At 49.6% G+C, this 26,235-nt stretch overlaps 29 non-coding genes across 29 annotated transcripts; all 29 read right to left on the reverse strand.

Moving 5' to 3' along the window:
* Positions 1–351: 351 nt before the first annotated feature.
* Positions 352–424, reverse strand: Trnar-ucg. Its single transcript has one exon. It is a non-coding gene; the product is annotated as a tRNA-Arg (tRNA).
* Positions 425–1,005: 581 nt separating this feature from the next.
* On the reverse strand, positions 1,006–1,077 carry Trnat-agu. Its single transcript has one exon. It is a non-coding gene; the product is annotated as a tRNA-Thr (tRNA).
* Positions 1,078–1,398: 321 nt separating this feature from the next.
* On the reverse strand, positions 1,399–1,471 carry Trnak-cuu. The gene has a single exon. It is a non-coding gene; the product is annotated as a tRNA-Lys (tRNA).
* A 438-nt stretch (positions 1,472–1,909) lies between these two features.
* Positions 1,910–1,982, reverse strand: Trnar-ucg. Its single transcript has one exon. It is a non-coding gene; the product is annotated as a tRNA-Arg (tRNA).
* Positions 1,983–2,533: 551 nt separating this feature from the next.
* Trnat-agu lies at positions 2,534–2,605 on the reverse strand. Its single transcript has one exon. It is a non-coding gene; the product is annotated as a tRNA-Thr (tRNA).
* A 321-nt stretch (positions 2,606–2,926) lies between these two features.
* On the reverse strand, positions 2,927–2,999 carry Trnak-cuu. Its single transcript has one exon. It is a non-coding gene; the product is annotated as a tRNA-Lys (tRNA).
* Positions 3,000–3,437: 438 nt separating this feature from the next.
* Positions 3,438–3,510, reverse strand: Trnar-ucg. The gene has a single exon. It is a non-coding gene; the product is annotated as a tRNA-Arg (tRNA).
* Positions 3,511–4,089: 579 nt separating this feature from the next.
* Trnat-agu lies at positions 4,090–4,161 on the reverse strand. Its single transcript has one exon. It is a non-coding gene; the product is annotated as a tRNA-Thr (tRNA).
* Positions 4,162–4,482: 321 nt separating this feature from the next.
* Positions 4,483–4,555, reverse strand: Trnak-cuu. The gene has a single exon. It is a non-coding gene; the product is annotated as a tRNA-Lys (tRNA).
* Positions 4,556–4,993: 438 nt separating this feature from the next.
* On the reverse strand, positions 4,994–5,066 carry Trnar-ucg. The gene has a single exon. It is a non-coding gene; the product is annotated as a tRNA-Arg (tRNA).
* A 575-nt stretch (positions 5,067–5,641) lies between these two features.
* Trnat-agu lies at positions 5,642–5,713 on the reverse strand. The gene has a single exon. It is a non-coding gene; the product is annotated as a tRNA-Thr (tRNA).
* A 321-nt stretch (positions 5,714–6,034) lies between these two features.
* Positions 6,035–6,107, reverse strand: Trnak-cuu. Its single transcript has one exon. It is a non-coding gene; the product is annotated as a tRNA-Lys (tRNA).
* A 438-nt stretch (positions 6,108–6,545) lies between these two features.
* On the reverse strand, positions 6,546–6,618 carry Trnar-ucg. The gene has a single exon. It is a non-coding gene; the product is annotated as a tRNA-Arg (tRNA).
* Positions 6,619–12,570: 5,952 nt separating this feature from the next.
* Trnat-agu lies at positions 12,571–12,642 on the reverse strand. The gene has a single exon. It is a non-coding gene; the product is annotated as a tRNA-Thr (tRNA).
* A 321-nt stretch (positions 12,643–12,963) lies between these two features.
* Positions 12,964–13,036, reverse strand: Trnak-cuu. Its single transcript has one exon. It is a non-coding gene; the product is annotated as a tRNA-Lys (tRNA).
* A 438-nt stretch (positions 13,037–13,474) lies between these two features.
* Trnar-ucg lies at positions 13,475–13,547 on the reverse strand. The gene has a single exon. It is a non-coding gene; the product is annotated as a tRNA-Arg (tRNA).
* A 585-nt stretch (positions 13,548–14,132) lies between these two features.
* Positions 14,133–14,204, reverse strand: Trnat-agu. The gene has a single exon. It is a non-coding gene; the product is annotated as a tRNA-Thr (tRNA).
* A 322-nt stretch (positions 14,205–14,526) lies between these two features.
* Positions 14,527–14,599, reverse strand: Trnak-cuu. Its single transcript has one exon. It is a non-coding gene; the product is annotated as a tRNA-Lys (tRNA).
* A 438-nt stretch (positions 14,600–15,037) lies between these two features.
* On the reverse strand, positions 15,038–15,110 carry Trnar-ucg. The gene has a single exon. It is a non-coding gene; the product is annotated as a tRNA-Arg (tRNA).
* A 545-nt stretch (positions 15,111–15,655) lies between these two features.
* On the reverse strand, positions 15,656–15,727 carry Trnat-agu. The gene has a single exon. It is a non-coding gene; the product is annotated as a tRNA-Thr (tRNA).
* Positions 15,728–16,048: 321 nt separating this feature from the next.
* Trnak-cuu lies at positions 16,049–16,121 on the reverse strand. The gene has a single exon. It is a non-coding gene; the product is annotated as a tRNA-Lys (tRNA).
* A 6,459-nt stretch (positions 16,122–22,580) lies between these two features.
* On the reverse strand, positions 22,581–22,652 carry Trnas-acu. Its single transcript has one exon. It is a non-coding gene; the product is annotated as a tRNA-Ser (tRNA).
* Positions 22,653–22,973: 321 nt separating this feature from the next.
* Positions 22,974–23,046, reverse strand: Trnak-cuu. Its single transcript has one exon. It is a non-coding gene; the product is annotated as a tRNA-Lys (tRNA).
* A 438-nt stretch (positions 23,047–23,484) lies between these two features.
* Trnar-ucg lies at positions 23,485–23,557 on the reverse strand. Its single transcript has one exon. It is a non-coding gene; the product is annotated as a tRNA-Arg (tRNA).
* Positions 23,558–24,105: 548 nt separating this feature from the next.
* Positions 24,106–24,177, reverse strand: Trnas-acu. Its single transcript has one exon. It is a non-coding gene; the product is annotated as a tRNA-Ser (tRNA).
* Positions 24,178–24,498: 321 nt separating this feature from the next.
* Trnak-cuu lies at positions 24,499–24,571 on the reverse strand. The gene has a single exon. It is a non-coding gene; the product is annotated as a tRNA-Lys (tRNA).
* Positions 24,572–25,002: 431 nt separating this feature from the next.
* On the reverse strand, positions 25,003–25,075 carry Trnar-ucg. The gene has a single exon. It is a non-coding gene; the product is annotated as a tRNA-Arg (tRNA).
* A 554-nt stretch (positions 25,076–25,629) lies between these two features.
* Positions 25,630–25,701, reverse strand: Trnas-acu. The gene has a single exon. It is a non-coding gene; the product is annotated as a tRNA-Ser (tRNA).
* Positions 25,702–26,022: 321 nt separating this feature from the next.
* On the reverse strand, positions 26,023–26,095 carry Trnak-cuu. Its single transcript has one exon. It is a non-coding gene; the product is annotated as a tRNA-Lys (tRNA).
* Between the last annotated feature and the right edge of the window lie 140 nt (positions 26,096–26,235).

Consider the following 26,235-nt stretch of genomic DNA (forward strand, 5'->3'; position numbering starts at 1 on the left):
TGCCACAAATGAGCTACAATCCTATTCAATGGAAAATTGTCTCCGAAAGGCATCAAATCTACTTGAAATGATACGTGGCTATCAGCACCATTATTCAACACACATGCTCGACAGTGCGCAGACGCCTGTGGCGTAGCTCTTGGGTCCTGAGTCAGATGCAGTAGTTCGAAAAGAACTCTCCTGATCGGCACTGTGCCGAAAATTTCGCTACACAACCCCTTTGTCTTGCTTGAGCTTCAGGTAGGCGCCGGTTTGCAGCCAGGAAGCGGACAGCAGCAACTTTCAACTAATTTTGTACTACTCAAACAACACAGTAAAACAGCATGCAACTTTTGCAGAACTGGAAAAGCTCGACCGTGACAGGATAAGAACCTGCAATCTTCGGATCCGAAGTCCGACGCCTTATCCATTAGGCCACACGGTCACTGGCGCAATATGCTTCCCCACACACACCTCATTTTCGCCATTTGTACGCTTGCCGGAATGAATTTCCCATCTTTGACGCAATCCTCCATCTCCAATTTCAGTACTAAAAAGGCGACGCTACTTCTTGCTGTGTCCCATCGCAAGTTACATTCAAGCCCTTATGACGCTGATCAAACAAGAGATTGCAAATCAGCTTCAATCGCTTACTGCCATCTCTGTCGGTTGCAGAAGGTACCTCACCCTATGTCATACAATGGCGAGTTGCCGCTGTTACCAAAGCGGCGGCGGCGCCGACGACGACGACGACGACGACGACGACGACGACGACGACGACGACGACGACAACCGCGAGGGTCTCTACCAGGGGTAGAAAATACATCACAAGAACTAAGTATTTCACGTCGGCATTCTCCGGAGACTGCCAAAAGCAACAGTTTCCGGTGCCTACTTTAATAGCACCATTCGCACTAATCTTTTGCGAGAGCAATTCTTAAATACCGCACCCATTCATAATTTTTTTAATCCTTGACCACTTTTTTCGAAAGCGCTACGGTAGATGGGGCTGTTACAAAATTCATTTGCCTCCTGTGAGGATCGAACTCACGACCTCTGGTTTACTAGACCAGCGCTCTGCCACTGAGCTAAGGAAGCGCCGCCTAGCGCCCTTTTCGGGTACTTTATTCTTATGGACTAGTGAATCGGAGCCCTTCAGCTGGAAACGCACCGCATTAGCGACCATTACTTGCATTTAGTTAGCACAGCTGCTGCTTTCCTACACATCTCACACGATATCGATGTACGCCTAAAATTCCAAAACAACACATTTATTTCATTTCAGAGTTACTTTCAGCTTCAAAAACCATTCCTCTGATATTCATACGAAGCTAGGCATCGTCGTAACCCGTTACGTTCATTACGCAAGGCTCACGAGAGGGGCGCAGGTTGCATCCGCGTAGACACAAAATTTAGCGCCGCCCAGCGTGGGGCTCCAACCCACGACCCTTAGATTAAGAGTCTCATGCTCTACCGACTGAGCTAGCCGGGCTCCACACAACGCGTTACGAGCCATACAGTATTTATGCGACCTGCGACCATCTATGGAAGATCCTTTTGACTACAGCTTATTTCCTGCTGCCACAAATGAGCTACAATCCTATTCAATGGAAAATTGTCTCCGAAAGGCATCAAATCTACTTGAAATGATACGTGGCTATCAGCACCATTATTCAACACACATGCTCGACAGTGCGCAGACGCCTGTGGCGTAGCTCTTGGGTCCTGAGTCAGATGCAGTAGTTCGAAAAGAACTCTCCTGATCGGCACTGTGCCGAAAATTTCGCTACACAACCCCTTTGTCTTGCTTGAGCTTCAGGTAGGCGCCGGTTTGCAGCCAGGAAGCGGACAGCAGCAACTTTCAACTAATTTTGTACTACTCAAACAACACAGTAAAACAGCATGCAACTTTTGCAGAACTGGAAAAGCTCGACCGTGACAGGATTCGAACCTGCAATCTTCGGATCCGAAGTCCGACGCCTTATCCATTAGGCCACACGGTCACTGGCGCAATATGCTTCCCCACACACACCTCATTTTCGCCATTTGTACGCTTGCCGGAATGAATTTCCCATCTTTGACGCAATCCTCCATCTCCAGTTTCAGTACTAAAAAGGCGACGCTACTTCTTGCTGTGTCCCATCGCAAGTTACATTCAAGCCCTTATGACGCTGATCAAACAAGAGGTTGCAAATCAGCTTCAATCGCTTACTGCCATCTCTGTCGGTTGCAGAAGGTACCTCACCCTATGTCATACAATGGCGAGTTGCCGCTGTTACCAAAGCGACGACGACGACGACGACGACGACGACGACGACAACCGCGAGGGTCTCTACCAGGGGTAGAAAATACATCACAAGAACTAAGTATTTCACGTCGGCATTCTCCGGAGACTGCCAAAAGCAACAGTTTCCGGTGCCTACTTTAATAGCACCATTCGCACTATTCTTTTGCGAGAGCAATTCTTAAATACCGCGCCAATTCATAATTTTTTTAATCCTTGACCACTTTTTTCGAAAGCGCTACGGTAGATGGGGCTGTTACAAAATTCATTTGCCTCCTGTGAGGATCGAACTCACGACCTCTGGTTTACTAGACCAGCGCTCTGCCACTGAGCTAAGGAGGCGCCGCCTAGCGCCCTTTTCGGGTACTTTATTCTTATGGACTAGTGAATCGGAGCCCTTCAGCTGGAAACGCACCGCATTAGCGACCATTACTTGCATTTAGTTAGCACAGCTGCTGCTTTCCTACACATCTCACACGATATCGATGTACGCCTAAAATTCCAAAACAACACATTTATTTCATTTCAGAGTTACTTTCAGCTTCAAAAACCATTCCTCTGATATTCATACGAAGCTAGGCATCGTCGTAACCCGTTACGTTCATTACGCAAGGTTGACGAGAGGGGCGCAGGTTGCATCCGCGTAGACACAAAATTTAGCGCCGCCCAGCGTGGGGCTCGAACCCACGACCCTCAGATTAAGAGTCTCATGCTCTACCGACTGAGCTAGCCGGGCTCCACACAACGCGTTACGAGCCATACAGTATTTATGCGACCTGCGACCATCTATGGAAGATCCTTTTGACTACAGCTTATTTCCTGCTGCCACAAATGAGCTACAATCCTATTCAATGGAAAATTGTCTCCGAAAGGCATCAAATCTACTTGAAATGATACGTGGCTATCAGCACCATTATTCAACACACATGCTCGACAGTGCGCAGACGCCTGTGGCGTAGCTCTTGGGTCCTGAGTCAGATGCAGTAGTTCGAAAAGAACTCTCCTGATCGGCACTGTGCCGAAAATTTCGCTACACAACCCCTTTGTCTTGCTTGAGCTTCAGGTAGGCGCCGGTTTGCAGCCAGGAAGCGGACAGCAGCAACTTTCAACTAATTTTGTACTACTCAAACAACACAGTAAAACAGCATGCAACTTTTGCAGAACTGGAAAAACTCGACCGTGACAGGATTCGAACCTGCAATCTTCGGATCCGAAGTCCGACGCCTTATCCATTAGGCCACACGGTCACTGGCGCAATATGCTTCCCCACACACACCTCATTTTCGCCATTTGTACGCTTGCCGGAATGAATTTCCCATCTTTGACGCAATCCTCCATCTCCAATTTCAGTACTAAAAAGGCGACGCTACTTCTTGCTGTGTCCCATCGCAAGTTACATTCAAGCCCTTATGACGCTGATCAAACAAGAGGTTGCAAATCAGCTTCAATCGCTTACTGCCATCTCTGTCGGTTGCAGAAGGTACCTCACCCTATGTCATACAATGGCGAGTTGCCGCTGTTACCAAAGCGGCGGCGGCGGCGGCGCCGACGACGACGACGACGACGACGACGACGACGACGACGGCAACAACCGCGAGGGTCTCTACCAGGGGTAGAAAATACATCACAAGAACCTAAGTATTTCACGTCGGCATTCTCCGGAGACTGCCAAAAGCAACAGTTTCCGGTGCCTACTTTAATAGCACCATTCGCACTATTCTTTTGCGAGAGCAATTCTTAAATACCGCGCCAATTCATAATTTTTTTAATCCTTGACCACTTTTTTCGAAAGCGGTACGGTAGATGGGGCTGTTACAAAATTCATTTGCCTCCTGTGAGGATCGATCTCACGACCTCTGGTTTACTAGACCAGCGCTCTGCCACTGAGCTAAGGAGGCGCCGCCTAGCGCCCTTTTCGCGGTACTTTATTCTTATGGACTAGTGAATCGGAGCCCTTCAGCTGGAAACGCACCGCATTAGCGACCATTATTGCATTTAGTTAGCACAGCTGCTGCTTTCCTACACATCTCACACGATATCGATGTACGCCTAAAATTCCAAAACAACACATTTATTTCATTTCAGAGTTACTTTCAGCTTCAAAAACCATTCCTCTGATATTCATACGAAGCTAGGCATCGTCGTAACCCGTTACGTTCATTACGCAAGGCTCACGAGAGGGGCGCAGGTTGCATCCGCGTAGACACAAAATTTAGCGCCGCCCAGCGTGGGGCTCGAACCCACGACCCTGAGATTAAGAGTCTCATGCTCTACCGACTGAGCTAGCCGGGCTCCACACAACGCGTTACGAGCCATACAGTATTTATGCGACCTGCGACCATCTACGGAAGATCCTTTTGACTACAGCTTATTTCCTGCTGCCACAAATGAGCTACAATCCTATTCAATGGAAAATTGTCTCCGAAAGGCATCAAATCTACTTGAAATGATACGTGGCTATCAGCACCATTATTCAACACACATGCTCGACAGTGCGCAGACGCCTGTGGCGTAGCTCTTGGGTCCTGAGTCAGATGCAGTAGTTCCAAAAGAACTCTCCTGATCGGCACTGTGCCGAAAATTTCGCTACACAACCCCTTTGTCTTGCTTGAGCTTCAGGTAGGCGCCGGTTTGCAGCCAGGAAGCGGACAGCAGCAACTTTCAACTAATTTTGTACTACTCAAACAACACAGTAAAACAGCATGCAACTTTTGCAGAACTGGAAAAGCTCGACCGTGACAGGATTCGAACCTGCAATCTTCGGATCCGAAGTCCGACGCCTTATCCATTAGGCCACACGGTCACTGGCGCAATATGCTTCCCCACACACACCTCATTTTCGCCATTTGTACGCTTGCCGGAATGAATTTCCCATCTCTGACGCAATCCTCCATCTCCAATTTTAGTACTAAAAAGGCGACGCTACTTCTTGCTGTGTCCCATCGCAAGTTACATTCAAGCCCTTATGACGCTGATCAAACAAGAGGTTGCAAATCAGCTTCAATCGCTTACTGCCATCTCTGTCGGTTGCAGAAGGTACCTCACCCTATGTCATACAATGGCGAGTTGCCGCTGTTACCAAAGCGGCGGCGGCGGCGCTGACGACGACGACGACGACGACGACGACGACGACGACGACGACAACCGCGAGGGTCTCTACCAGGGGTAGAAAATACATCACAAGAACTAAGTATTTCACGTCGGCATTCTCCGGAGACTGCCAAAAGCAACAGTTTCCGGTGCCTACTTTAATAGCACCATTCGCACTATTCTTTTGCGAGAGCAATTCTTAAATACCGCGCCAATTCATAATTTTTTTAACCCTTGACCACTTTTTTCGAAAGCGCTACGGTAGATGGGGCTGTTACAAAATTCATTTGCCTCCTGTGAGGATCGAACTCACGACCTCTGGTTTACTAGACCAGCGCTCTGCCACTGAGCTAAGGAGGCGCCGCCTAGCGCCCTTTTCGGGTACTTTATTCTTATGGACTAGTGAATCGGAGCCCTTCAGCTGGAAACGCACCGCATTAGCGACCATTACTTGCATTTAGTTAGCACAGCTGCTGCTTTCCTACACATCTCACACGATATCGATGTACGCCTAAAATTCCAAAACAACACATTTATTTCATTTCAGAGTTCCTTTCAGCTTCAAAAACCATTCCTCTGATATTCATACGAAGCTAGGCATCGTCGTAACCCGTTACGTTCATTACGCAAGGCTCACGAGAGGGGCGCAGGTTGCATCCGCGTAGACACAAAATTTAGCGCCGCCCAGCGTGGGGCTCTAACCCACAACCCTCAGATTAAGAGTCTCATGCTCTACCGACTGAGCTAGCCGGGCTCCACACAACGCGTTACGAGCCATACAGTATTTATGAGACCTGCGACCATCTATGGAAGATCCTTTTGACTACAGCTTATTTCCTGCTGCCACAAATGAGCTACAATCCTATTCAATGGAAAATTGTCTCCGAAAGGCATCAAATCTACTTGAAATGATACGTGGCTATCAGCACCATTATTCAACACACATGCTCGACAGTGCGCAGACGCCTGTGGCGTAGCTCTTGGGTCCTGAGTCAGATGCAGTAGTTCCAAAAGAACTCTCCTGATCGGCACTGTGCCGAAAATTTCGCTACACAACCCCTTTGTCTTGCTTGAGCTTCAGGTAGGCGCCGGTTTGCAGCCAGGAAGCGGACAGCAGCAACTTTCAACTAATTTTGTACTACTCAAACAACACAGTAAAACAGCATGCAACTTTTGCAGAACTGGAAAAACTCGACCGTGACAGGATTCGAACCTGCAATCTTCGGATCCGAAGTCCGACGCCTTATCCATTAGGCCACACGGTCACTGGCGCAATATGCTTCCCCACACACACCTCATTTTCGCCATTTGTACGCTTGCCGGAATGAATTTCCCATCTTTGACGCAATCCTCCATCTCCAATTTCAGTACTAAAAAGGCGACGCTACTTCTTGCTGTGTCCCATCGCAAGTTACATTCAAGCCCTTATGACGCTGATCAAACAAGAGGTTGCAAATCAGCTTCAATCGCTTACTGCCATCTCTGTCGGTTGCAGAAGGTACCTCACCCTATGTCATACAATGGCGAGTTGCCGCTGTTACCAAAGCGGCGGCGGCGCCGACGACGACGACAACAACCGCGAGGGTCTCTACCAGGGGTAGAAAATACATCACAAGAACTAAGTATTTCACGTCGGCATTCTCCGGAGACTGCCAAAAGCAACAGTTTTTTTTTTTTTTTTTTTCCTTTATTGAATTTCAATTCCCCCCGAAGGGGGCGGGCTGGCAGCAGCTTAGGACGCCGCTCTGCAGCCTACAGGTTATCTGACAAAGAGCAAGAGAATAAATAATAATAAAAAACAGGCGATAAAATCGGGGACTCATTGAGTAACAAGGTGAAAAGAAAATGGGGAAATGAAAACAAACAACAGAGGGATGATGAAGCGAATAAAAATACATACGGAGCAGACAGGGGAAACAATAGACAATTAAAAAAAAAAAAAAAAAAAAAAAAACACGGCGACAGTCTGGATTCTGTTCGCAAACTATATAAAACGCACACCCAGCGACAGCATGGTTTCTGTTCGCAACACAACACTGAATAGTCACTAGAACACAGCACGAAAAAGTCGGCAAAGGTGACACCACAGTCGAGAGCAGGTGGGGGGAAACTGAACAGGAGATGGGAAAACAAAAAGGGGGGGAAAGGAGAGTAAAAGCGAAGGGGGGGGGAACCGGGAAAGGAGCTGATGGAGGATGAGGACCCATAAGAGGGGTGGGGGGCAGACGCGACAGGGAGGGGGGTAGGCAGAGGAGGGGAATACAAAAGGACTGGGGGGGAGAAGGGAGGTAGGGAGAGGTGTAGTGGGGAGGAAACAGGACGGAAGGGGGGGGGGGGAAGAGGGAGCCCAGGGAAAGGACAGAGGAAAGGAGGGGGAGGGAGGATCAGAGTTGATAGGAAGGATAAATGGAGGGAGAGAGGGCATCATCCGGGAGGGGGAGTTGACGGAAGCCACCTTGGGAAAGGAGATGGAGGGTGTAGAGATGGAGGGTAGGGGGGACACAACGGTGAAGACGGGGCAGGGGGCGAGGATGGGAGAGGAGAGGAGCAACCAGGGGGTGAGGGGGTTCAAGACGGCGGGAGGTGTAGAGGATGCGGATATGTTCGAGGAAGAGGAGCAGATGGGGGAAAGGAATGAGATCATAGAGGAGCCGCGTGGGGGACGGGAGGCGGATACGGAAGGCGAGGCGGAGTGCATGACGCTCAAGGATCTGGAGGGACTGATAGAATTTGGGGGGGGCAGATATCCAGGCAGGACTGGCATAACAGAGGATGGGACGGATTAAGGATTTGTAGGTGTGGAGGATGGTAGAGGGGTGCAACCCCCATGTCCGGCCAGAGAGGAGTTTGAGGAGGCGGAGGCGGTTGTGGGCTTTGGATTGGATGGATCGGAGATGAGGGATCCAGGTGAGGTGACGGTCAATGGTGAGGCCAAGGTAGGTGAGGGTGGGGTTGAGACGGACAGGACGTGCGCAGACAGTAAGGGAGAAATCCAGGAGCCGGAAGGAGCGAGTGGTACGACCTACGATGATTGCCTGGGTCTTGGAAGGATTGAGTTTCAGGAGCCATTGGTTACACCATGCAGCAAAAAGGTCAAGGTGATTCTGGAGAAGGCGTTGGGACCGTTGGAGGGTAGGAGCGAGGGCGAGGAATGCGGTGTCATCAGCATATTGCAAGAGGTGCACTGGAGGGGGGGGTTGGGGCATATCTGCTGTGTACAGGAGGTAGAGGAGAGGGGAGAGGACAGAGCCCTGGGGCACACCGGCAGAGGGGTAGAAGGTGCGGGAATTGGCATGATGGATGGTAACGTACGAGGGGCGGCGGGAGAGGAAGGAGGCCACCAGACGGACGTAGTTGATAGGAAGGGCGTAGGTTTGGAGTTTAAACAGGAGACCGGGATGCCAGACACGGTCGTAGGCCTTTTCAAGGTCAAGGGAGACAAAAATGGCGGAGCGACGGGAATTAAGCTGGAGGGAGAGGAGATGAGTGAGGCGGAGGAGTTGGTCATCAGCAGAGAAGGAAGGTCGAAAGCCACATTGGGTGTTTGGGAGGAGGTGGTTTTGGTGGAGGTGGAGATGGATGCGCCGGGAAAGGATGGATTCCAAGAGCTTGCTGAACACCGACGTGAGACAGATAGGACGATAGGAAGAGGCATCAGACGGAGGCTTATTGGGTTTGGAGAACATCAGGATACGGGAGGTTTTCCACAGGTCGGGATAGAAGCCAGTGGCAAGGATGACATTGTAGAGGGCGGCAAGGAGGGAAAGGAAGGAGGGAGGGCAGTGTTTGAGGTGGCGGTAGGTAACGCAGTCGTGGCCGGGAGCAGTGTTGCGTTTAGTGCGGAGTGTGAGGCTGATGTCCTGTGTAGTGATGGGAGTGTTAAGTGCAGATGGTGGGGTGTGGCCCAAGTACTGGAAGCTAGGAGCAAGGGGAGGAACAGAGGTATTCGTACGGTCCATGACATCAGGGAAGAGGGAATAATCAAAGTGGGGATCATCTGGGATGGAAAAAACATCAGAGAGGTGGGAGGCAAAGTGGTTGGCCTTACTGAGGTTGTCAGGAAAGGGACGGTCATTAAGGAGGAGAGGGTACTGGGGGGTGGGGCGGTTCCCAGTAAGGCGGTGGAAAGCAGACCAATACTTGGAAGAGTTGATGGGGAGCGTGGTGTTGAGGTGGGTACATGTCTGGCGCCAGGCTCGGCGTTTCTTCGCAACAAGCAGGTTGCGGATGTGTCGCTGTAATTGCCGGTGGCGGGTAAGTGTATCCCGGTCACGAGTGCGGAGAAAAGAGCGGTAGAGGCGGCGGGACTCCCGAAGGAGAAGGACGGCCTGTGGAGGCAGGGCGGGGCGGTGAGGGTGGACGGCTTTGGTGGGGATATGGGTGGCGACGGCGTCAGACAAGGTCTGGTGCAGGAAGGCAGCAGTGCGAGAGATGTCATCAGGAGACTGGAGGGTAAGGTCGTGGCTGTCAACCTGGGTGTGAATGGAATCCCGGTAGGCATCCCAGTTGGCACGGGAGTAATCATGGACAAGTTTAGGAGGGACGTCAGGGCGAGGAGCGTGGCGGGGATGGCGACCGTTAGAGATAGTGAGGACGACAGGAGCATGGTCACTGCCAATGAGGTCAAGGACATCCGCGGTGATGCGCCCAAGGAGGTTGGGAGAGGCAAGGACTACATCAGGAGTGGTGTTGGATTCGGGCCGGGTGTGCTGGGGCAGGGGAACCAGGTCTCCCTGGAGAGTGGTGAGAAACTGATGCCACCGCCGGAGGTCGGCAGGATCGCGGCTGTGGATATTGAGGTCGGCGGCAATCACGTAGGTGGAGAAGGTGCGGTCAATGTGGGCCAGGAAATCATACGGGATGGGGGTGCGAGGGCGGACATAAATGGTGGCACAGGTGATGGTAAGGGCGGGGAAGAAGAGGCTGAGGGTGAGATGCTCGGCAGGATTGTTAAGGAGAGGTTGGGGCCGGACAGGGAGGTGCTTGAGGTGGCCTATAGCAACTCCGCCACGTGCCAGAGGGTACGGGTTATCGGTACGATGTAGGGTGTAAGGGGCAGTGGAGATGGAGATACGGGGCTGAAGGAAGGTTTCATTGAGGACGAAGGCATCCACGCGGTGCTGACGTAGGGTGTGGAGGAAGAGGAGTTTGTGGGTGGGCAGGGAGCGAATGTTGTGGGACAGGATACGGTACGGTTGTTGTACCATGGGAGTGGAGAGTTAGACGAGGGTGGTGAGGGGGGTGAAGGTGAAGTGGGCCTGGTTGTGGGAGTAAGTGGCATAGGTGGTAAGATGGAAGATGGAACGGGCAGCGAGGGCGATTTGGGAAAGAGTGTGGGAGCGCTGGAAGGGGTGGATGTTTTGGAGCACAATGGTGGTGAAACGGATGATGTCCTCAGCAGTAGGGGGAGGGCGGAGCGAGTTGTTGGGGTGGATGGGGTCATCAACAGGGCGGACAGGGACGGTGAGCTCAGGGGTACTGGTGGAGGTTTCGCTTTACACTTCGAGGAGTAGGTAGGATGTGGTTCATTACAAGTGTTGCAGGAGGGGGGAGAGGTGAGGTTGGGGCAATGCTTGAGGAAGTGGGAGGCCTTGCAGTGAGGACAAGTAGGGGGGTTCTTGCAGGCAGAGGTAACGTGGTCATTGTAGGTGAGACAGCGTTGGCAGCGGTAGGATTGGACAGGGGAACGGGAGGGGTCCACCTTATGGCGCTGATTGTAGATGAGGGCTCCCTCGTTGAGGAGGCGGTCAATGGAGGAGGAGGATTCAGTGAATATCCGCATGAGAAAAGTCGGCCCGGCATCATTGAAGATGCGACGGGCCGAGCGGATTTCGATGTCGGGCCGGGAGTTGAGTTCCGCCAACACCTCTGCCTCCGTGATCACGGGGCTAAGCTTCGTGATCACAGCGGTGAAGGTCGGCGGACGTCGGGGAGGTTGAGGCTGACGGGGAGAGGACGGGGTGTGGTAGGGGGTGAGGGTTGCGCGTTGGCCAAACTGGATACGAGGGATGCGGGAGAGGAGGTCGGTGTGGAAGGAAGCATTGGGGGATTTTATGAGGACCGAGTCCTTGCGAGGAATCAGTTGGGAGATGGGAGCATTGGGGCAGTATTTCCGGATGGCGAGAGTGAGGGAGCGGGCATCAAGGAATTGAGGGTCAGGATTGGAGAGGACAAAGGTGTGGGTGGCAGGCGTGGCGGGGGTGGGGGTCGGGGCCGCGTCCATGGGAGTGGGTGGGTCACGGGGATTGGGGGTTTTTTTGGAGGAGACTTCGGGGGAAGGGTCAGCATTCGGGCGCTTGGAAGGTTTCGTGGACACCAGTGGGTGGGGAGGGGGCAGGGGGACGGGTTGCAGGGGGAGATGGCGGGGGGCAGGACCACCCTGAGCAGCAGAAGAAGCAGACGGTGGGGGCGTGGGTGTCACTGAGACTGTGGAACGTCGAGCAGAGATCCGTGCTGGCTTGGAGCCTGTCGGAGGCGGTGCGGGGAGCGGCGGAAAGTCAGTAGCTGTCGATGGGGCGACAGTGATAGGGGAAGAGGAGTTGGGGGTGGGGACAGCCGAAAGTGGCGCAGGGGTGGGGTGGACAGGGAGAGAAGGAAGGACGGGAAGTGGGGTGGAGGATGAGCTCCATGTGATGGTGGTTGGAGCAGCGGAGGGAGAGGTGAAAATGATAGTGGTAGTGGTGGTGGGTTGGGACATGGTGGCGGCGCGCGAGAAGGGCGGCGGCGGCGGCGGCGACCAGACGGCGGCGGCGGCGACCAGGCGGCGGCGGCGGTGACCAGGCGGCGGCGGCGGCGGCGGCAGGCGGCGAGCACCGGCAGGCGGCGACCAGGCGGCGGCGGCGACCAAACGGCGGCGGCGGTGAGGACCGGCAGGCGGCAACCAAACGACGGCGGCGGCGAGCACCGGCAGGCGGCGGCGGCGGCGGCGGCGGCGAGCAGTACTGACGACGAGCAGACGGCAAGGCAAGGGTGGGGATCTTCCACGTCGAGGGTGCACCCTGAGAGTAGCCCAGGCAGTGAAACTCTTCGACGAAGAAGTGAGGGAATCCAACCCTCGAATGATGAGCAACAGTTTCCGGTGCCTACTTTAATAGCACCATTCGCACTATTCTTTTGCGAGAGCAATTCTTAAATACCGCACCAATTCATAATTTTTTTAATCCTTGACCACTTTTTTCGAAAGCGCTACGGTAGATGGGGCTGTTACAAAATTCATTTGCCTCCTGTGAGGATCGAACTCACGACCTCTGGTTTACTAGACCAGCGCTCTGCCACTGAGCTAAGGAGGCGCCGCCTAGCGCCCTTTTCGGGTACTTTATTCTTGTGGACTAGTGAATCGGAGCCCTTCAGCTGGAAACGCACCGCATTAGCGACCATTACTTGCATTTAGTTAGCACAGCTGCTGCTTTCCTACACATCTCACACGATATCGATGTACGCCTAAAATTCCAAAACAACACATTTATTTCATTTCAGAGTTACTTTCAGCTTCAAAAACCATTCCTCTGATATTCATACGAAGCTAGGCATCGTCGTAACCCGTTACGTTCATTACGCAAGGTTGACGAGAGGGGCGCAGGTTGCATCCGCGTAGACACAAAATTTAGCGCCGCCCAGCGTGGGGCTCGAACCCACGACCCTCAGATTAAGAGTCTCATGCTCTACCGACTGAGCTAGCCGGGCTCCACACAACGCGTTACGAGCCATACAGTATTTATGCGACCTGCGACCATCTATGGAAGATCCTTTTGACTACAGCTTATTTCCTGCTGCCACAAATGAGCTACAATCCTATTCAATGGAAAATTGTCTCCGAAAGGCATCAAATCTACTTGAAATGATACGTGGCTATCAGCACCATTATTCAACACACATGCTCGACAGTGCGCAGACGCCTGTGGCGTAGCTCTTGGGTCCTGAGTCAGATGCAGTAGTTCGAAAAGAACTCTCCTGATCGGCACTGTGCCGAAAATTTCGCTACACAACCCCTTTGTCTTGCTTGAGCTTCAGGTAGGCGCCGGTTTGCAGCCAGGAAGCGGACAGCAGCAACTTTCAACTAATTTTGTACTACTCAAACAACACAGTAAAACAGCATGCAACTTTTGCAGAACTGGAAAAACTCGACCGTGACAGGATTCGAACCTGCAATCTTCGGATCCGAAGTCCGACGCCTTATCCATTAGGCCACACGGTCACTGGCGCAGTATGCTTCCCCACACACACCTCATTTTCGCCATTTGTACGCTTGCCGGAATGAATTTCCCATCTTTGACGCAATCCTCCATCTCCAATTTCAGTACTAAAAAGGCGACGCTACTTCTTGCTGTGTCCCATCGCAAGTTACATTCAAGCCCTTATGACGCTGATCAAACAAGAGGTTGCAAATCAGCTTCAATCGCTTACTGCCATCTCTGTCGGTTGCAGAAGGTACCTCACCCTATGTCATACAATGGCGAGTTGCCGCTGTTACCAAAGCGGCGGCGGCGGCGGCGCCGCCGCCGCCGACGACGACGACGACGACGACGACGACGACGACGACGACAACCGCGAGGGTCTCTACCAGGGGTAGAAAATACATCACAAGAACCTAAGTATTTCACGTCGGCATTCTCCGGAGACTGCCAAAAGCAACAGTTTCCGGTGCCTACTTTAATAGCACCATTCGCACTATTCTTTTGCGAGAGCAATTCTTAAATACCGCGCCAATTCATAATTTTTTTAATCCTTGACCACTTTTTTCGAAAGCGGTACGGTAGATGGGGCTGTTACAAAATTCATTTGCCTCCTGTGAGGATCGAACTCACGACCTCTGGTTTACTAGACCAGCGCTCTGCCACTGAGCTAAGGAGGCGCCGCCTAGCGCCCTTTTCGCGGTACTTTATTCTTATGGACTAGTGAATCGGAGCCCTTCAGCTGGAAACGCACCGCATTAGCGACCATTACTTGCATTTAGTTAGCACAGCTGCTGCTTTCCTACACATCTCACACGATATCGATGTACGCCTAAAATTCCAAAACAACACATTTATTTCATTTCAGAGTTACTTTCAGCTTCAAAAACCATTCCTCTGATATTCATACGAAGCTAGGCATCGTCGTAACCCGTTACGTTCATTACGCAAGGCTCACGAGGGGGGCGCAGGTTGCATCCGCGTAGACACAAAATTTAGCGCCGCCCAGCGTGGGGCTCGAACCCACGACCCTCAGATTAAGAGTCTCATGCTCTACCGACTGAGCTAGCCGGGCTCCACACAACGCGTTACGAGCCATACAGTATTTATGCGACCTGCGACCATCTACGGAAGATCCTTTTGACTACAGCTTATTTCCTGCTGCCACAAATGAGCTACAATCCTATTCAATGGAAAATTGTCTCCGAAAGGCATCAAATCTACTTGAAATGATACGTGGCTATCAGCACCATTATTCAACACACATGCTCGACAGTGCGCAGACGCCTGTGGCGTAGCTCTTGGGTCCTGAGTCAGATGCAGTAGTTCCAAAAGAACTCTCCTGATCGGCACTGTGCCGAAAATTTCGCTACACAACCCCTTTGTCTTGCTTGAGCTTCAGGTAGGCGCCGGTTTGCAGCCAGGAAGCGGACAGCAGCAACTTTCAACTAATTTTGTACTACTCAAACAACACAGTAAAACAGCATGCAACTTTTGCAGAACTGGAAAAACTCGACCGTGACAGGATTCGAACCTGCAATCTTCGGATCCGAAGTCCGACGCCTTATCCATTAGGCCACACGGTCACTGGCGCAATATGCTTCCCCACACACACCTCATTTTCGCCATTTGTACGCTTGCCGGAATGAATTTCCCATCTTTGACGCAATCCTCCATCTCCAATTTCAGTACTAAAAAGGCGACGCTACTTCTTGCTGTGTCCCATCGCAAGTTACATTCAAGCCCTTATGACGCTGATCAAACAAGAGGTTGCAAATCAGCTTCAATCGCTTACTGCCATCTCTGTCGGTTGCAGAAGGTACCTCACCCTATGTCATACAATGGCGAGTTGCCGCTGTTACCAAAGCGGCGGCGGCGCCGACGACGACGACGACAACCGCGAGGTTCTCTACCAGGGGTAGAAAATACATCACAAGAACTAAGTATTTCACGTCGGTATTCTCCGGAGACTGCCAAAAGCAACAGTTTCCGGTGCCTACTTTAATAGCACCATTCGCACTATTCTTTTGCGAGAGCAATTCTTAAATACCGCACCAATTCATAATTTTTTTAATCCTTGACCACTTTTTTCGAAAGCGCTACGGTAGATGGGGCTGTTACAAAATTCATTTGCCTCCTGTGAGGATCGAACTCACGACCTCTGGTTTACTAGACCAGCGCTCTGCCACTGAGCTAAGGAGGCGCCGCCTAGCGCCCTTTTCGGGTACTTTATTCTTATGAACTAGTGAATCGGAGCCCTTCAGCTGGAAACGCACCGCATTAGCGACCATTACTTGCATTTAGTTAGCACAGCTGCTGCTTTCCTACACATCTCACACGATATCGATGTACGCCTAAAATTCCAAAACAACACATTTATTTCATTTCAGAGTTACTTTCAGCTTCAAAAACCATTCCTCTGATATTCATACGAAGCTAGGCATCGTCGTAACCCGTTACGTTCATTACGCAAGGCTCACGAGAGGGGCGCAGGTTGCATCCGCGTAGACACAAAATTTAGCGCCGCCCAGCGTGGGGCTCTAACCCACGACCCTCAGATTAAGAGTCTCATGCTCTACCGACTGAGCTAGCCGGGCTCCACACAACGCGTTACGAGGCATACAGTATTTATGCGACCTGCGACCATCTATGGAAGATCCTTTTGACTACAGCTTATTTCCTGCTGCCACAAATGAGCTACAATCCTATTCAATGGAAAATTGTCTCCGAAAGGCATCAAATCTACTTGAAATGATACGTGGCTATCAGCACCATTATTCAACACACATGCTCGACAGTGCGCAGACGCCTGTGGCGTAGCTCTTGGGTCCTGAGTCAGATGCAGTAGTTCCAAAAGAACTCTCCTGATCGGCACTGTGCCGAAAATTTCGCTACACAACCCCTTTGTCTTGCTTGAGCTTCAGGTAGGCGCCGGTTTGCAGCCAGGAAGCGGACAGCAGCAACTTTCAACTAATTTTGTACTACTCAAACAACACAGTAAAACAGCATGCAACTTTTGCAGAACTGGAAAAGCTCGACCGTGACAGGATTCGAACCTGCAATCTTCGGATCCGAAGTCCGACGCCTTATCCATTTTTTTTTTTTTTTTTTTTTTTTGTTTTTTTTTTTCCTTGCGCTCTCCATGAATGCCGTCCTTGGCGAGCTTCATCAGCTATAGTCAAAAGAAATCAAAGTCTCCAGATTCACTGGCGTCGTACAACAGTACACAAAAAGAATACTGGTTCTTCCGGATTACAAGGAGTTCATTGCCTCGTCTGCTTTGTAATATAAGTGCAACGAAAAATAGAAATCTCTCTCAAAACCAAGGGAAAAAAAAAAAAAAAAAAAAATGTCTCTTCCCGCAAAAAACAAATAATGAGGAATAAGAAAGAAAAGAAAACTTCAGGTTCTTCAAGCGCCATAGGTGAAACGATAACGAAAATAGTATTCAGTGTTCGCTTGTACTTGGGAACTTCACCGTGGAAATGTTAACAGTAATCGTGGATTGACTTTAGAATCACCCAATTCCCTGTTTCTCAAACAGTATTTTTAACATGTTTCCAAAATCCCTTTTAATGTGCGGGAACTGGTTTCTTCGCCAATATGCCGTTTCCATATAAGCAGTAAAGGCAGTAATATTGTCTTCTCCGTGGTTAGTGATGACGTAAGTGACAAAATGACCCAGCATCCACATTACAGTATTGTTTTTCGTTTTGGGGTAAAACCGTGTATCAGGCCACAGGAGGATATTAGTTGTATAAAGACTTTCAGTGCTACGTGTGAGCAGCGCCAATCGTTTCCGCACCCAATGCCAGTTGAACTGATGCCCGCAGCAAGTAAACCTGTGCCTCAGAGTGTCTACCAATCCACATTTGAGGCAGTTGTCAGTAGCACTTAAGCCAATGCGGTTGAGTTTTTCGTTGGTTGGAACAAGATTGTGGACAACTTTATACCAGGCGGAAATCACATCGGAGGAATGAATTTTTAGAGTAATATTGGTCCACACTGCCGTCCAGACGATTCTTGGGTAGTGCATTTCAATTGTAGTTGGAGCTTCGTACTTCTGCCACTGAGCAAGTAAGAACACTGTCGTGAGACAAGGACTTGTGAAAACACTGTCACCTAAGTAACTAATTTCGAGGTAATAAACACCGACATGTTGCAATTGAAAGTTGAGTTTACCGATGTCAATTGGCGGTTTCATACATTTAGGGCGAACAATGCGAAACAGCTTCGATGTGATAGTATGGGGCATCGTGGTAATTATCACAGTTGTTCGTTTTATATAGAGTGCTGTCGCCTTTCGACGGATATCATTGAGTTGCAGGCCCCCAGCTTGCACTGACTTAGACAGTGTGGTATAGGTTAACTTAAAAATATGACCGAGCCACACAAACCTGCTGGACAAACGCATGATCTTATGGGCTTGCATTTTGGGAAGAGGGAACACCTGAGCGACATAATAAGCTTTACAGAGTATGTATGTATTCAAAATCCTGATCTTCTGGAGGATATTTGTCGATCGCCAGGTGTTTTCCACTATAGCTCCCTGTATGCGATTGGCAGTAAGTTTCCAGTTTTTAGCTGCCATACGTAAGGGACACCTATCGATGATGATACCCAGAGCAACATGTTGTTCGACGATCTGCGCCCACGGTATAGCAAGAGATTCGAAGCCCCGTAAGCGTAGAACCTTACATTTACCCTCACTGAGTTTCGCCCCAGAAGCAGTGCTGTAAGTATCAATCTCAGCCCGCAATTGGGCCACTTCAGACTCATGACGTAGGATAACAGCAACATCATCGGCGTAAGCCCTCACAGTAAGATTGCTCCCTAAGACAGAAAGGCCACTTAATGTGATACACAATCTCTTCAGAAATGGCTCGAGCGACAAAACAAAGAGCGACATCGACAACGGACTGCCTTGCGGTACACCGCGTCGTATGCTAACAGCTTGTGTCAGCTGACCGTTAACTGTGATCCTAGCAGTAATGCCGGTTATCATATTCCGAATGACTGCCACAGCTCGTTCTTCGAGTCCAATTCGTTGCAGGATGCGTTCTAAATAGTGATGACTAACGCGGTCAAAAGCTTTGCAAAAGTCAAGAAAAAGGAAAGCACATTTGATGTTGGTTACAGCCGCTACTGAAATAACGTCTCTGTACTCTGCAACCGGAGTCATAATGGATCTCCCTGGAAGGCAAGACTGATGTGAATAAATAACTTTCCCAAGGATGGGGGCCATTCTGCTATTAATCGCTCGGGCAATCGTTTTATAATCAAAGTTCAATAATGTGATTGGACGGAGATTATCAACTCGCTTGTGACCAGTTCTCTTCGGGACTAAAACAATTCTACCCACTTTCAAGTCGGCAGGAAGAGGACCACCACTCATGACTTCATTAACAATTTCAGTAAAAGTACCACCAAGGACATTCCAGAATTTGGTATAAAATTCCTTGGGCAAACCATCAGGACCAGGCGATTTAAAGGAAGGCGACTTGGAGATCAAGGCTAAAACTTCCTCGGGAGTGAAATCCGATAAAAAGTCGACATTGTCAGCAGGACTAATCGCCCTATCAAAAACATTGACCACTGCACTGACAGCAGGTTCATTGACAATCTCACTGGAATACAGTCGTTGGAAATGTTGGTGAATTTCACTAATAATGGCCGCTTGAGTAGAGAGTAATTCCCCATTATCTCTTTCCAAAACATCAATGAAAGCCCGGCGGCGGCGTGATAAATGCTTGAATAAATGGTACATAGATGTCATTTCGTCGGCTAAAACAGATTTAGGTTTGGATTTAACTTTCAGACCTTCCAATTGTTGACGCTTCAAGCTGACAAGTTTAGCCTTGACACGTTGAATTGATGGAAAGTTAGTGTTGGTCGCAGTGGATGAATCATACAATTGTCGCAACACAGTGTAGTAAAACTCAAAGGTCTTCTTGCAGGCGCGTGCTTTCTGAGCACTATAATAAATGAGACTTTTTCGAAGCTTTGGTTTGGCAACAGTGGTCCACCACATCGCTTTAGTCGGATAAAAAGTGATGGAACGCAAACAAGTTTCCCACACATGTCTGATAACGTCAAATAATTCAGCGTCCGCCAGATGCGATATGTTTAACATCCACGGGGAACGAAATAATTTGGTAGGCTGTCGATTTAAGTGAATTGTTGCCGCAACAGCGCAATGGTCGGTAAAACTAGCCGGGATTACGTCAACCGCTAGGAGTCGGTCACTGATACAGTCCGATAGATAAATTCTATCCAGACGGCTGCATGAAGTAACGGTGAAAAAAGTGAATTTAACTAAAGTAGGATACTGCAGTTCCCAAGCATCTTTCAGCTTAATATTCTTAACTAGCTCGTGCAGTTCTTTACAGTAGTTAAAATTAGGGGACTGATCGTTTTTACGTAGAACACAGTTAAAGTCACCTCCTATTATCAGGTTTTGAGGACTTCCCCGCAACAGATACGTAACATCCTCCTTATAAAAACGTGACCGTTCGAATTTGTTGCTGTTGCCTGACGGGGCATATAAGTTAACAAGGGTGACATCAAAAATTTTACAGCCCACTCCTCGACCGGAATCTAAAAACTCGATCTCCCCAACTGGAATACCTTCCCGTATGAAAAGTGCGGTACCTGTACTTTCCTCAGGAGCAACGTTTGATATGGTTTTAAAACCAGAGATGAAGAGATTCAAAACAGTAACTTCCTGTAACAACACAATATCAGCGTCAGATTCGTATAGAAACTGCTGTAGGGCCGCAATTTTGAGATCAGATCGAATCTTATTTATGTTCAGGGAGACGAATTTGTACGCTTGTGCCATTAGTACAGTGAGGTACGGAAAGGGTCACTAAACAACACTGGTCGCATTACAAGGGCATAGAAACTTCGGAATGGTCTGCATTGTCGGGAGGATCACGAACAGTCACTTGGGTGTCGTTGGGTTTGTTTTTCTTCCGTACTGCGTTGACGTTGGGTTGAACTTTGGTCCTACTACGTGCTCTGCTAGGGAACACATCGGCAGACGGAGGCGTGGGAGGGTCGTGAGTGACTTCGCAGTCCATAACGGGATGTGACGCCTCAGCCATCTGATCTGCAGAAAGAACTGACTCAGAAGGTGGACAAGTTTGTTTGTTGTCACTAGCACGAACTGCGTGTTTGTTTGTAGACGGACTTTGACTTCCTTCAGTTTGTACACAAATACTGCCTTCCTCGTTATGCTTATCGGGAGCACGCGCTTGTTGTGATTCGTCCTGTGGTGACGTCGCGACTTCAGGCGGCGGGCTCGGCTGTTGTGATGCCAAAGCTGCCTGTACGTCACTCGGAATGACGTCAATAGCCGCAACGTCGACAGCTGCGTGCGACGGTTCAGAGAAACGTGAGTTAGTAACCGTAACCGGCATCTCTTTCGGGACGTCATGTTCTAATTCCTGGAGATCTTCGTCCGGACTATCATCATCACACGTTCGTCGCCGTTTGTGGCTCAGCAGCTGCACGTCAGATTTGGAAGCAGGCGGATCTGTAACCGGTTTTGAAGGAAAGGGTGGAAAGTCGGCAACAGGCAAACCAGGCTCTGGGGGCAATATTTCACTATCACTAGGGCGTTCGATGTCCGTGATTGGTGCCTCCCTAACAAGATCGGCCAATGTCAATTTTCTACGCTGTTCCAAAGTACTTTTGAGAACAAAGACACGTTTAGGGCAGTTCGTACGCAAGTGGCCAGTTTCGTTACAAATAAAGCATGTGCCTGGTTGCCCACTGTAGGTGACATGCACTTTATACCCACAAACAATAAGATGGGAGGGGATATCTTGCTTGACGTGCATTTCGACTGACCGGACGCCACTAAAACACTGTAACCGATGTTGGCTAGACCAACGTTCGTTACGGATTTGCTTGACCTCCCCATACTTCGTCAAAATCTCACGTAAATAACAGTTTTCAACTTCCGGCGGCAGGTTGTACACACGGACATTTTTATATTCTACATCAGCATTGGATATGAGAACAGTACTCACCGAGGCGTCACGATGACGGAACTCAGCTCTGCTACCATGTTTTAACAGAATCCTCTCCAGTAACACAGGGTTTAACAACTTGACGAAGAAACAGTAGAGATCTGTGTCGTAATAGGCAGTATGAACCTGGTCAGACGTAATACCAATGACATCCACTATGAAATCGTGAACTTCCATGGAACTCGGTTGAACATGACGTGTAGACTTGTCAAATTCGAAACACAGAGTACATTTCCTTGGGAACAACCTGGACGACATATCCACTTATTAAACGGTCGAGACCGCTAACACAGAACGACACAAAACACTAAAAGCGAAGTGAAGTGACGGATGCACAAAACAGCAAATCTAGCAAACAACGTAAACAACGAAAGTAGTCACGGCTTGCACACGCTATTGCGGAGCGAAGGCACAACACGTGCGACCTGCACGGCGTCGCAAGCGGAACTATCCATTAGGCCACACGGTCACTGGCGCAATATGCTTCCCCACACACACCTCATTTTCGCCATTTGTACGCTTGCCGGAATGAATTTCCCATCTCTGACGCAATCCTCCATCTCCAATTTTAGTACTAAAAAGGCGACGCTACTTCTTGCTGTGTCCCATCGCAAGTTACATTCAAGCCCTTATGACGCTGATCAAACAAGAGGTTGCAAATCAGCTTCAATCGCTTACTGCCATCTCTGTCGGTTGCAGAAGGTACCTCACCCTATGTCATACAATGGCGAGTTGCCGCTGTTACCAAAGCGGCGGCGGCGGCGACGACGACGACGACGACGACAACCGCGAGGGTCTCTACCAGGGGTAGAAAATACATCACAAGAACTAAGTATTTCACGTCGGCATTCTCCGGAGACTGCCAAAAGCAACAGTTTCCGGTGCCTACTTTAATAGCACCATTCGCACTATTCTTTTGCGAGAGCAATTCTTAAATACCGCGCCAATTCATAATTTTTTTAATCCTTGACCACTTTTTTCGAAAGCGCTACGGTAGATGGGGCTGTTACAAAATTCATTTGCCTCCTGTGAGGATCGAACTCACGACCTCTGGTTTAGTAGACCAGCGCTCTGCCACTGAGCTAAGGAGGCGCCGCCTAGCGCCCTTTTCGGGTACTTTATTCTTATGGACTAGTGAATCGGAGCCCTTCAGCTGGAAACGCACCGCATTAGCGACCATTACTTGCATTTAGTTAGCACAGCTGCTGCTTTCCTACACATCTCACACGATATCGATGTACGCCTAAAATTCCAAAACAACACATTTATTTCATTTCAGAGTTACTTTCAGCTTCAAAAACCATTCCTCTGATATTCATACGAAGCTAGGCATCGTCGTAACCCGTTACGTTCATTACGCAAGGCTCACGAGAGGGGCGCAGGTTGCATCCGCGTAGACACAAAATTTAGCGCCGCCCAGCGTGGGGCTCTAACCCACAACCCTCAGATTAAGAGTCTCATGCTCTACCGACTGAGCTAGCCGGGCTCCACACAACGCGTTACGAGCCATACAGTATTTATGCGACCTGCGACCATCTATGGAAGATCCTTTTGACTACAGCTTATTTCCTGCTGCCACAAATGAGCTACAATCCTATTCAATGGAAAATTGTCTCCGAAAGGCATCAAATCTACTTGAAATGATACGTGGCTATCAGCACCATTATTCAACACACATGCTCGACAGTGCGCAGACGCCTGTGGCGTAGCTCTTGGGTCCTGAGTCAGATGCAGTAGTTCCAAAAGAACTCTCCTGATCGGCACTGTGCCGAAAATTTCGCTACACAACCCCTTTGTCTTGCTTGAGCTTCAGGTAGGCGCCGGTTTGCAGCCAGGAAGCGGACAGCAGCAACTTTCAACTAATTTTGTACTACACAAACAACACAGTAAAACAGCATGCAACTTTTGCAGAACTGGAAAAACTCGACCGTGACAGGATTCGAACCTGCAATCTTCGGATCCGAAGTCCGACGCCTTATCCATTAGGCCACACGGTCACTGGCGCAATATGCTTCCCCACACACACCTCATTTTCGCCATTTGTACGCTTGCCGGAATGAATTTCCCATCTTTGACGCAATCCTCCATCTCCAATTTCAGTACTAAAAAGGCGACGCTACTTCTTGCTGTGTCCCATCGCAAGTTACATTCAAGCCCTTATGACGCTGATCAAACAAGAGGTTGCAAATCAGCTTCAATCGCTTACTGCCATCTCTGTCGGTTGCAGAAGGTACCTCACCCTATGTCATACAATGGCGAGTTGCCGCTGTTACCAAAGCGGCGGCTGCGCCGACGACGACGACGACGACAACCGCGAGGGTCTCTACCAGGGGTAGAAAATACATCACAAGAACTAAGTATTTCACGTCGGCATTCTCCGGAGACTGCCAAAAGCAACAGTTTCCGGTGCCTACTTTAATAGCACCATTCGCACTATTCTTTTGCGAGAGCAATTCTTAAATACCGCGCCAATTCATAATTTTTTTAATCCTTGACCACTTTTTTCGAAAGCGCTACGGTAGATGGGGCTGTTACAAAATTCATTTGCCTCCTGTGAGGATCGAACTCACGACCTCTGGTTTAGTAGACCAGCGCTCTGCCACTGAGCTAAGGAGGCGCCGCCTAGCGCCCTTTTCGGGTACTTTATTCTTATGGACTAGTGAATCGGAGCCCTTCAGCTGGAAACGCACCGCATTAGCGACCATTACTTGCATTTAGTTAGCACAGCTGCTGCTTTCCTACACATCTCACACGATATCGATGTACGCCTAAAATTCCAAAACAACACATTTATTTCATTTCAGAGTTACTTTCAGCTTCAAAAACCATTCCTCTGATATTCATACGAAGCTAGGCATCGTCGTAACCCGTTACGTTCATTACGCAAGGCTCACGAGAGGGGCGCAGGTTGCATCCGCGTAGACACAAAATTTAGCGCCGCCCAGCGTGGGGCTCTAACCCACGACCCTCAGATTAAGAGTCTCATGCTCTACCGACTGAGCTAGCCGGGCTCCACACAACGCGTTACGAGCCATACAGTATTTATGCGACCTGCGACCATCTATGGAAGATCCTTTTGACTATTTCCTGCTGCCACAAATGAGCTACAATCCTATTCAATGGAAAATTGTCTCCGAAAGGCATCAAATCTACTTGAAATGATACGTGGCTATCAGCACCATTATTCAACACACATGCTCGACAGTGCGCAGACGCCTGTGGCGTAGCTCTTGGGTCCTGAGTCAGATGCAGTAGTTCCAAAAGAACTCTCCTGATCGGCACTGTGCCGAAAATTTCGCTACACAACCCCTTTGTCTTGCTTGAGCTTCAGGTAGGCGCCGGTTTGCAGCCAGGAAGCGGACAGCAGCAACTTTCAACTAATTTTGTACTACTCAAACAACACAGTAAAACAGCATGCAACTTTTGCAGAACTGGAAAAACTCGACCGTGACAGGATTCGAACCTGCAATCTTCGGATCCGAAGTCCGACGCCTTATCCATTAGGCCACACGGTCACTGGCGCAATATGCTTCCCCACACACACCTCATTTTCGCCATTTGTACGCTTGCCGGAATGAATTTCCCATCTTTGACGCAATCCTCCATCTCCAATTTCAGTACTAAAAAGGCGACGCTACTTCTTGCTGTGTCCCATCGCAAGTTACATTCAAGCCCTTATGACGCTGATCAAACAAGAGGTTGCAAATCAGCTTCAATCGCTTACTGCCATCTCTGTCGGTTGCAGAAGGTACCTCACCCTATGTCATACAATGGCGAGTTGCCGCTGTTACCAAAGCGGCGGCGGCGCCGACGACGACGACGACGACGACGACAACCGCGAGGGTCTCTACCAGGGGTAGAAAATACATCACAAGAACTAAGTATTTCACGTCGGCATTCTCCGGAGACTGCCAAAAGCAACAGTTTCCGGTGCCTACTTTAATAGCACCATTCGCACTATTCTTTTGCGAGAGCAATTCTTAAATACCGCGCCAATTCATAATTTTTTTAATCCTTGACCACTTTTTTCGAAAGCGCTACGGTAGATGGGGCTGTTACAAAATTCATTTGCCTCCTGTGAGGATCGAACTCACGACCTCTGGTTTAGTAGACCAGCGCTCTGCCACTGAGCTAAGGAGGCGCCGCCTAGCGCCCTTTTCGGGTACTTTATTCTTATGGACTAGTGAATCGGAGCCCTTCAGCTGGAAACGCACCGCATTAGCGACCATTACTTGCATTTAGTTAGCACAGCTGCTGCTTTCCTACACATCTCACACGATATCGATGTACGCCTAAAATTCCAAAACAACACATTTATTTCATTTCAGAGTTACTTTCAGCTTCAAAAACCATTCCTCTGATATTCATACGAAGCTAGGCATCGTCGTAACCCGTTACGTTCATTACGCAAGGCTCACGAGAGGGGCGCAGGTTGCATCCGCGTAGACACAAAATTTAGCGCCGCCCAGCGTGGGGCTCTAACCCACGACCCTCAGATTAAGAGTCTCATGCTCTACCGACTGAGCTAGCCGGGCTCCACACAACGCGTTACGAGCCATACAGTATTTATGCGACCTGCGACCATCTATGGAAGATCCTTTTGACTATTTCCTGCTGCCACAAATGAGCTACAATCCTATTCAATGGAAAATTGTCTCCGAAAGGCATCAAATCT

This window comes from Schistocerca piceifrons, unplaced genomic scaffold (assembly GCF_021461385.2).
Source record: "Schistocerca piceifrons isolate TAMUIC-IGC-003096 unplaced genomic scaffold, iqSchPice1.1 HiC_scaffold_1772, whole genome shotgun sequence".
Classification (NCBI taxonomy): domain Eukaryota; kingdom Metazoa; phylum Arthropoda; class Insecta; order Orthoptera; family Acrididae; genus Schistocerca; species Schistocerca piceifrons.